The sequence below is a fragment of the Balaenoptera borealis genome (genome assembly GCF_965194805.1).
Source record: "Balaenoptera borealis genome assembly, chromosome: 1".
NCBI lineage: Eukaryota > Metazoa > Chordata > Mammalia > Artiodactyla > Balaenopteridae > Balaenoptera > Balaenoptera borealis.
Genome location: NC_138860.1, coordinates 88,035,498 through 88,044,569, shown reverse-complemented (window position 1 = coordinate 88,044,569; position 9,072 = coordinate 88,035,498). Strand labels below are relative to the sequence as shown.

The 9,072-nt window shown below is 50.6% G+C and overlaps 1 long non-coding RNA gene across 2 annotated transcripts; it reads right to left on the bottom strand.

Annotated features, from left to right (window-relative positions):
• Positions 1-3,912: 3,912 nt before the first annotated feature.
• Positions 3,913-6,917, bottom strand: LOC309616974. Of its 2 annotated transcripts, none has more exons than XR_014237693.1 (2): positions 6,526-6,917; positions 3,913-4,508 (listed from the first exon to the last, which is right to left on the bottom strand). It is a non-coding gene; the product is annotated as an uncharacterized lncRNA (long non-coding RNA). The 2 variants fall into 2 exon arrangements; XR_014237694.1 differs by lacking the exon at positions 6,526-6,917 and adding an exon at positions 5,244-6,519.
• Positions 6,918-9,072: the final 2,155 nt, after the last annotated feature.

The following is a 9,072-nucleotide window of genomic DNA, read 5'->3' as shown; positions in this document are numbered from 1 at the left end:
TCTCCCTACAGACTTTCTCCTTCTCTCTCTCTGACTCAAATGCCTCAACACAGGGCACAGCTGTTGACTGGCTGACACTCAAAGACAGTGGACTGAGTTGCTTTCACCTGGCTGACTTTCAGAAGAGAGGGGCCACCACTGACTGATAGGTTTGCAGAAATGTGTTCACTGAGGAGACTGGCTGTGGTGGCAGAATAATGTTTCCCCAAAGATGTCCACATCCTGGTCCCTGGAATTTGTGAACATGTTACTTGACATGGCAAAGGACACTTTGCAGGTGTGATTAAATTAAGGACCTTGACATCTGGGGGGGGGGGGCGGATTATCCTGGTGGGTCCAATGGAATCACAAGGGTCCATATAAGTGAAAGAGGGAGGAAAGAGAGTTGGTGTCAGAATAATATTTTGTGAGAACAACTTGATCAGCTGTGACTGGCTTTGAAGATGGAAGGGGGCTTTGAGAGTAAAATGTGAGCATCTTCTAGAGGCTGGAAAAGGCAAAGAAAGAGATTCTCCCTTAGAGCCTCCAGAAAGAACCTCAACTCCACTGTCACATTAATTTTAGCCCAGTGAGGTGCATCTTGGACTTCTGACCTCCAGAACCATAAGATAATAAATGCATGTTTTTACAAGCCACTAACTGTGGTAATATGTTACAGTAGCAACAGGAAACTCCTACATTGGACATTGGTGGATAGAGAGGATTTAGAACCAGTTTTGGTGGCTATTTCTTACCATGGCTTTAGACCAATTACTCTACCCCAGAAATACGAACTTTCAAACTTTTCAATTCTCAGTGGAGATAATGTAAATAATACTGGATGATGTACCCACCATCCCTGTATAAGAGGTTGAAACCCTCACCCTGTGCTCAGGGATAAACATCTAGTATGCTCTGAGGTTGGGTTGTGCACGCATGTATATTTGAGGCAGGGCTGCAGTGGCTTGGGCACCGGACTTATAATGTTCTCCACAGGGCTGGCTACAGGGTGCTGGGTACAGGGGGGGTCTTATGCCATATCTAGGCCATCTACTATCTGAACCGCCTTCCTTTGTATGAGGAACTTCCCACATTCTGCAACTTTTAAGGATCACGTACTTGCTTTCTTAGTTTTCCTAGGGGCTAAGATGTGGGTCTATTACCGAGAGCTGGCCAATCCCCATCAGCAACAACTACTCCAGCATTTGACAGGAGTTGAGAGACACAAGGAGCAGGCCCTGGGGAAATTTTTTCTGTCCCCTGCAACAGAAGAATCTCCCACCTCAATATCCTTAGTTTAACACCGACCAGGTGCAGCAGAAGTCATGGAACCATTGAAGGTGTCTAGTGTCCAGGGCCAGTAGTGTCACCTGTGCAAAGCTACAGGGTCTGTCACTCAGCAGGGGGCACTAGTGTCCTTCCCATTTGGTCTGTGTGCTCCCTTCCATTGGCCTTTCTTATTCCTCCCTGTTTGTACAGTCTAGTTCTCCAGTTTGCTGGAGATTCTCTGAGCTATTACTATCCCTGGAATAAAGCATATTTGAGATGAAATGAGCCAGAATTTATTTCTGGTGGCTGCAGAGAGAGAAAGGAGGGGAAAGGGGGAAAGCAGGGAGGAAGAAAGGAAGCCTCTTCCTGGAAGTTGGCTGGGTGCTGAGTTCCTTTGTTGTCGGCTCCAAGATTCTCCGGAAGAGTCAACTTCCCCCTTAAGCCAAAGGCACCCTCAAGGATCAAGTTACTCCACTCCTTGCTCTCTGGTCTGAAAACACAAGTTGGCTGCTTTCTGCAGTCTCCCCCCTCCCCGCCCTCAGGTCTAACCCAGTCTCACCCAGTAAGAGAAAACAAACCAACCAAGCAACCTCACTCCTCAAGCAAACATGTCATCTATCTATTCCTTATCTTGGTCATCAGCTTCATTTTCAGAATCTTCATTTCTTGTATTCTGTATGGTGGGGAAAGGAAAAACATGGTCCCTGGGATACCATGAGAATGAAGTAGGAAGGACGTGCACAGAAAATACACCGAGTAGCACTCTGAGATGTAACCCTAAATCTGTATGTTTATACACAAGACATACATAAATATATACTTGTATCCATTGTTTTACAACTTCTTTATTACTTAAAAAATTTTTGGATCAGCGTAACACACGACCCCAGAATTCCTTTCCCCGGCGTGTAACGCAGGACAAAAGGTAAGAATTCGAGGAGAGTGGCAAAATCCGGCTGTATCTCAGATAAAGGATAAGTTACCGCCGCTTGGTGGGCTCCCAAAGTGGGTGGATATGGTGACGTCACTTCCCCTTTCAGCAGCCGGCCCGCCCATTGGTCATCTCGGCAGGGCGGGGACAGGGCGGGGGTTGGAGGAGAGGAGCCGCCTTAGAGGTCAGGAATGGGGCTTGGCTTATGTAAATCTTGCAGCGCAGGGGTACAATTCCCCGCGAGCCACTTGCCGGGCTGTGGAAGTTTTCCAAAGAAGTTGCTTGGATTTTATTAGAAGAGTCGTTTGGAGGGGCTGAGAGGCGTGGAAGGGGGGGGGGGGGCGGAGGGTGGGTAGGGAGCGTGTGTGTACAGTGTAGGAATCTAAGGCTGTACGGGGGGGCGGGGAAAAAGCAGTTCATACTTACCTGGCAGGGGAGATACCATGATCATGAAGGTGGTTTTCCCAGGACGAGGCTCACTCATTGCACTGCGAGTGTGCTGACGCCTGCGATTTCTCCAAATGGGAGAAACTCGACTGCATAATTTGTGGTAGTGGGGGACTGCGTGCGCGCTTTCCCCCTGCAATTGCTGTTGAACAGTAGAATTAGTTTGTGTAGATTATCAAATAAGGGAAACGTAAGGGTCTTGTATGTCCTGTTAAATTTTTTTCTCGTGTTTTGGAAAAATACCTTAAGAGAATCCCAGTTGTATGGGGTGGTGGGTGCTAGTCATACTGATTTTTTCGCTGTGGAGAATCGTGTATGAACTTTTCGTGCAATTGGGTTGGTTCTTTGGAGATCAAAGTTTCGAAAAATTGCCTTAATACTTAAAGGATTTCTGCAAAAACTACTTTGTATTTCCACAGATTTTCTTTTTTTTAATGTTAGGCTTTGAACAGCAAACAACTCCTGGGAACGGGGAACAAAGGACTTCCGGTGTTTGGTTCTCCGGGTTTTCCTGGTAGAGCAGTGATTAAGAATCCAGCAGGCTACGCAGGGGACATGGGCGCGAGTTTGCAGGAGTCCCCGTGTCGAACCTACTGTAGTCTGCGGGCGGGAAAGACCTGCTCTGCAACAAGACATGCCACTGCGTTAAGAAGCACCGCGATGACTAATAGCCACCGCCACCGCTACTGCTTACCGCAATAAGAGGAAAGCCCGCGCGGAGCAACAGAGACCCAACGCAGGAGAAGATCAGTGAAAGTAATTTACTAAAAAGACTGGGCGTCTGATGAAAAACGGTAGTGAATAATCCTTCATGGATGCGGAATTATGGGTCCAGTTTACTGCTTGGGGAGTTTCCAAGCGACGCACCCGAGGGCAAAGGAGCCCAGTGGACCTTGTTCAGTTAAGAACACGGAGCTTTACAGTGCAGGGAGGCCGGAGGAACTAGCGTCCACAGGACAGACTCACAGAGAAGAGAGAGATGCTGAAAGTAAAACAGAACTGCACAGGAGTTCTGTTCATCGTGCAGCACAGTACTGAGCAGTGCGGCCCTAGGAGGAAACTCCCCAAGGTCCGGAGAAATCTTTGACAAGACAAGAGACTCACACAGATAGTGCTTTCCCCAAGCAGATAGACTAAAGGGAAAAACAACAAGAAAAATCGTGATTCATGAGGGCAGGGGCTGGAGTACGCGGTAATATCTTGCCTGAGTAGCGAAAACTAGTTAGCCCCAGACTGAGCGCTGCTCGGAACCACTTCGCAAATCATAAAAGCAAGACCAGAAACGATCAAACTCTAAGGAATTTACTACATCCATGAACGAAGTTCAGCGTTTACAGGAACACACAACTGTCCAGTCTCCAACAAGGCAACATCCCACAGTGCGTGGCGTTCCATCAGCGATCTTGAGGTATCCAAAGAGGCAGGAGGAATGACCCATAATGCAGAGACACATCGGTCATTTGCAAATCACCCAGAGCTGATACAGATGTTATAATCACCAGAGAAGGACATTAAAACATTTATTCCACCTGTATTCCGTAAGTTCCAACAGTTAAATGTACACACGGGAACCATTTAAAAAAGACCCACTCTAACGTAAAGAGGTGAAAACTACACTGTCTGAAAGGGAATGTACTGCAAGGGATTAACAGCGAGCAATTCGAAAACGCAGAAGAAAGAATTTTGAATCGGAATTGCATTGACTCTGCAGATCACTTTGAGTAGAAAGCGGCAGTCCCAAATGCAAGGGCTGAGGCGTCCTGAGATGGGGCGGGGGCTACTCCGCGCGGGTGGTGCCATGGAGCTTGATTGCCGACGTCGCAGCTTGAGTAAGGGATTGCCGCCACCCGTGTGCGTGTGCCTTCATCCTCTGGCAGTTGTCCTGGAACGTACAAGGCAGATGACTTAGTGAGGGCAGCCCTCCACGTGGTGCAGAGAGACCAGGGGCACCAGGTAAAAACCGGGAGCAGGCCGAGATCAGCTGGGTGGAGATTCCGGGAGAGGGGCGCTGGGGAGGAACTGAAAGGGCAGACGCATAAAAGCGACAGCTGAGGCCTCGCTCATCAGATTCCAAGAACCAAGTTCGTCCCTGGGTGGGCTCGAACCACCAACCTTTCGGTTAACAGCCGAACGCGCTAACCGATTGCGCCACAGAGACGAGCCGCTGCGAAGCTTTCTTGTAACATCCTGGAATCAGAATGTATTCCCCGTCCCCTCCAACCCCAGCGGAAAAGAGATTCAAATGTCTCTATCTTGTCCAACCTCGCCGGCGCCAGAGACACTGAGCGTTGTCGTCGGGCATGTCAGGCCGTGGACACCGAGCCCGAGTGAGCTGGAGGCTCAGACGAAGCAACGCCGCGCCCACGACCATCCTCGCCTGCTCCTGGCCGCCTCGAAAGCGGCCCCTCTACACGAGACGACTGCCGCCTCTCTCGGCCTCAAGTCCTCCATTTCCCACTCGTGATCGGCCTCACCCGTCGCGCGCACCGCAAGTCCCCCTCCAGGCCCGGGTGGTCGTACGGGGGAAGGACAGCAACCGGCTGTGTCCCCACCGTTCTGCCCCCTCTGGGCGCCTCCAGAGAAGGGCTCCACGAGGCACGACCCGGAGTTTGCTCACCAGGCAGCCCCTCGCCCGGAGTAGGGCCTGGCATCCAGCAGGCGCCCAATAAACCTCGCGGAGGATGCATTCCGCCGCCGGGGCCAGGGGTGGGGGGTAGACCAAGAATTCTTATGCCACCTGTAAGGTTTTAGTCCTCGAGGAACCTAGATTTTTCAGATCAGCTGTTCTTCAAAACCTTTCTTCTAGCAGCTGATTTAGAACCAGATAAAAGTCCTAGAAAGGCCAGGAGGGCACCGCCCCGACCGGCTCTGAACTCCCCACCCAAGGCGGTGCTGCGGCCTCAGCCTGCGGGCGTAGGTGTCGGGTCTGAGAGGCGTGAAGGAGGAAAGCTGCAAAGGAGAAAGACGGCTGCGCTAACGTGCATCCGACCACAGCTCCGTAGGTCCCCGGTGGAGCACAGTGGTCGTGGTGTGATTGGTGCGGTGATGGGAGCCTGCCTGCTTGGGTCTGAATTCGAATCCTAACAAAACGGGCTTCCCGTGCCTGATCACCACCGGCAACACCGTATGGTTCTACCTTTTGGACTTGGTGCCTTGCCCCCTACTGGCCACAGAGCAGGCGGGCGAGGTGGCGAGGCGCACACCTCACCGGAGAACTCCACGTTCTGAGGACGCCCAGACTCCCCGCCCGAGACCCCCAAGGCCTGGAGTCAGCATTCCCTCCAGCTGCGCCCTCGCTGACGCTCCCGGTGCCGCCCACCCTGAGGAGAGCGCCTGCGGCTCCAAGAACAACCTTCTCCTCTGTCTGGGAGCATTTGGCTGGGTTCATTTGTTACATTGTGTTTTCAATGTCTAGAGGCGACCTTTTAAAAATTAACTTTATAATGATTAAAAAAAATGAATGTGGTTCCCAGCTCAAATCAAACCAAACAAGGCATATTCACTGTAGTCTAGCCTTGACTATAAGATCTGCACGTGTCTCAAAGGCCTGGGTGGAGGTGGGTCAGGGATCCCTGCTCTCCCCCAGACGCCGGAATCCGCAGCCCGGGCTCCTCTTTCTGGCTGAGCTTGGGATGAAAGGATGAGATTTCCTGGAGAGAAGGTTCAAATCTTAGCCTAATAGTGCCTTTTCGTGTCCAATGGAGACTTAGAAGCAAGAAATTCTGAATAAAATGGGAATAAACTGGAATAGGATCAATTAAAATTCTGAATAAAATAGGGCACCTGAATACAATACAGTACTTCCCATCCAGGTCTGGAACGCTCGACCCGAAAGCTAAGACGCTGTCACCCTGGCTGCTCAGCGACGTCACAGCCCCGCCCCGCGACCATTTACTCACAGGGACAACCGCGCAGTTAGCTACAAGACGTGCGGGGCGAAGCCCTCTCGCGGGGCAGGACTCAGTGGGCGCAGCCTCTGTCTTTCGCCCCCGAGACCCAGGGTGACCCGACGAGGGGGCGGCACTGGCTCGGTCGCTGCGCCCCTGGGCGGCGGGGCCGGGGCCTCCGATGGCCCGCGACGGGCAGAGTCGCCAGGGTCCAGCGGGGACGCCGCGGGCTCGTCCCCTCACCTGCCCGCCACGTCCGCGTGGAGCGCGCGGACCGCGCCTGTCGGGGACGCGGGAGCGGGAAAGCACGTCGCATCTGAGGAGTAAAAAATCCCCTTTTTCTAACTAAACAGAAAGGTCCCACCGAGATTTGAACTCGGATCGCTGGATTCAGAGTCCAGAGTGCTCACCATTACACCATGGAACCCTCTGCCGGCTGCTCCACTGCTGCCGCCGCTGAGCCAGGCGGCGCACAGCCCCGCGGGCCCAGGAGCGGCCTCCCGCCCGTCGCTCACGTCACCCCGTCCCGAGCCCGCTTCCTCCGCGACGCCAGGAGGCGCCTGACTCGCCTGCCCTAGGCCATCTCTTCAGGTTTGTTTGTCGTGGAATGAGATGAAATCCATTCGGGGTGAGCGACAGGGAAGGGCTTTTAGGGCTCCCCCAAATCCACCTGCTCTGCCGGCATTTCTAGAGTTTTCTGCCCTGAGGTAAAATTCCCGCCAGGAAAAAAAAAAGGTTCCTTTCCTCTTCTTTCCAAGTGTCCTCTTCCCGCTGCCGTGGGAGCTCTGAAGACCCTCAGAACAGCCCTTGGGACTTCGTGGGATTGCCTCCTCCTCCTCCTCCTCCGCCTCCGATTCTACTCTCGAGAGCCCTCTCTCCTCCCTGCGTTCCTTGCTGTCTTCCTCCTCATCTTTCCCGCTTCCTGCATCTGCTTTGCTATCACTCGTCCTCACTTTCCCTGCGCCCGCCCCAGTACACAGCTCAGGCTATCAGAACATGGGGAAGAGCGGCCACAGTCTGACAGGAAGGTGAGGAACATTTTCCATCAACGCGAGAAGCCCGACTGCTTCTCGGGTCAGGACCCTTTAGGGGACTTTGCTCGAGGGAGTGGCTGAGTGTCCATAGCCAGTGCTCGAGGCCTTTTGCCCGCCCGGGACCACCCTGGAGCCGGGGTGACTCCAAGATGAAGAACTTTGGGTTCGGCGCAGCTCCTGGGTGATTGGTCAAATGCCTCGAAAGTGAACCGTCAGCACTCTTTCTTTAGGCCTTCAATTGGAACAAATCAGTGGCTCATATCGCCCCCTCGTGGCTACATCCGGTACCGCGCACAATGATGGGGTGCAGTAGATACCAGAAAATTCAAAGAACGCTGGGCGATACTCAAGACCTTGAAATTAAAAGTCTGACAAACTACCGACTAAAATAGATTAATGGAGGGAAAAAAGCATGCTCCTCCCTTTTGGCTACAAGCGGGGCTTGAAAAAGCAACTTTCTAATGTTTTAGGATTCAGGCAGAAGAAAGATGAATGGGTCAGAAATGGCAGTTGGTTTGTGGCCTTTTTGTAGCGTATTGTTCATAATTGTCCCAACAGTGAAGGTGTGCAGTTATTTTTAGTCCGTTATAGTTTCTTTGTATTCTGTTGCTCTAGGAGATGTTTGTCCAGGTGCAAGCACTCCAGTAAAGGGTCCTAGGTCCCAGCCTATCTCAACAGGATGCTATCTTTTATGTAAGGAAAAGGGGAAATAGATATGCTTATCTTGCAGGAAGGATAGGCCAGAAACTAATGAAAATGTTTTTATCTAGGGTTGCACAGGAATGGAGTCTAAGATATGGAGATAGGAGGGGATTTTTTCTAAGTGTATCTTACAGTTTTCATTTTTTAAACGATGTCACTGTTTTACATATTCCAAAAGAGGATGAAAAAGCTAACCTTAAAATTAAAAAATAAAAGCAGAACAAAAGAATTTAATTATATATCAAATGATAATATAACCACATAGAATATAATTAATTCAAGTAAATTTTGAAAGCAGTGCTTGTCTGTACACCCACAGTGGGATATATCCTAAGGACATCTTGAACTTTACTTAATAGGTTTAAGGTTGGTCATAGAATTGGTATAATAATTCTGAAGCTGTCTTGTGTGTATAGTAGGATAGAGCAAATAAGTAAAAATGTTGATATTGTCAGGAATCAAGGTTATCAACTTGGAAGATGGAGGACAAAATGATGAAATGGGAAGAGCTGAGGAAGAACCTTATAGTGTTGGACTGGAATTGGAGATAGCCATATCAACTAATTGTTACCAAGTCCAAGCTCTCCTAACGTGTGCTGCACAACAGGCCAATAAATTGAGAGGTGAGTTGTTGGGACAAGAAAAAGTGACTCTATTCAGAAAGCCAGCAGACAGAGAAGATGGTGGACTAATGTCCCAAAGAACCATCTTATGGATTTAGAATTCAGGCTTCTTTTATACTGAAAGGGGAGGGAAAGTGATTGATTATTGAAAATTTCTTGGTGCCAGAATCCTTTGTTCTTGCAGCTGTCTGAGTAGGTCT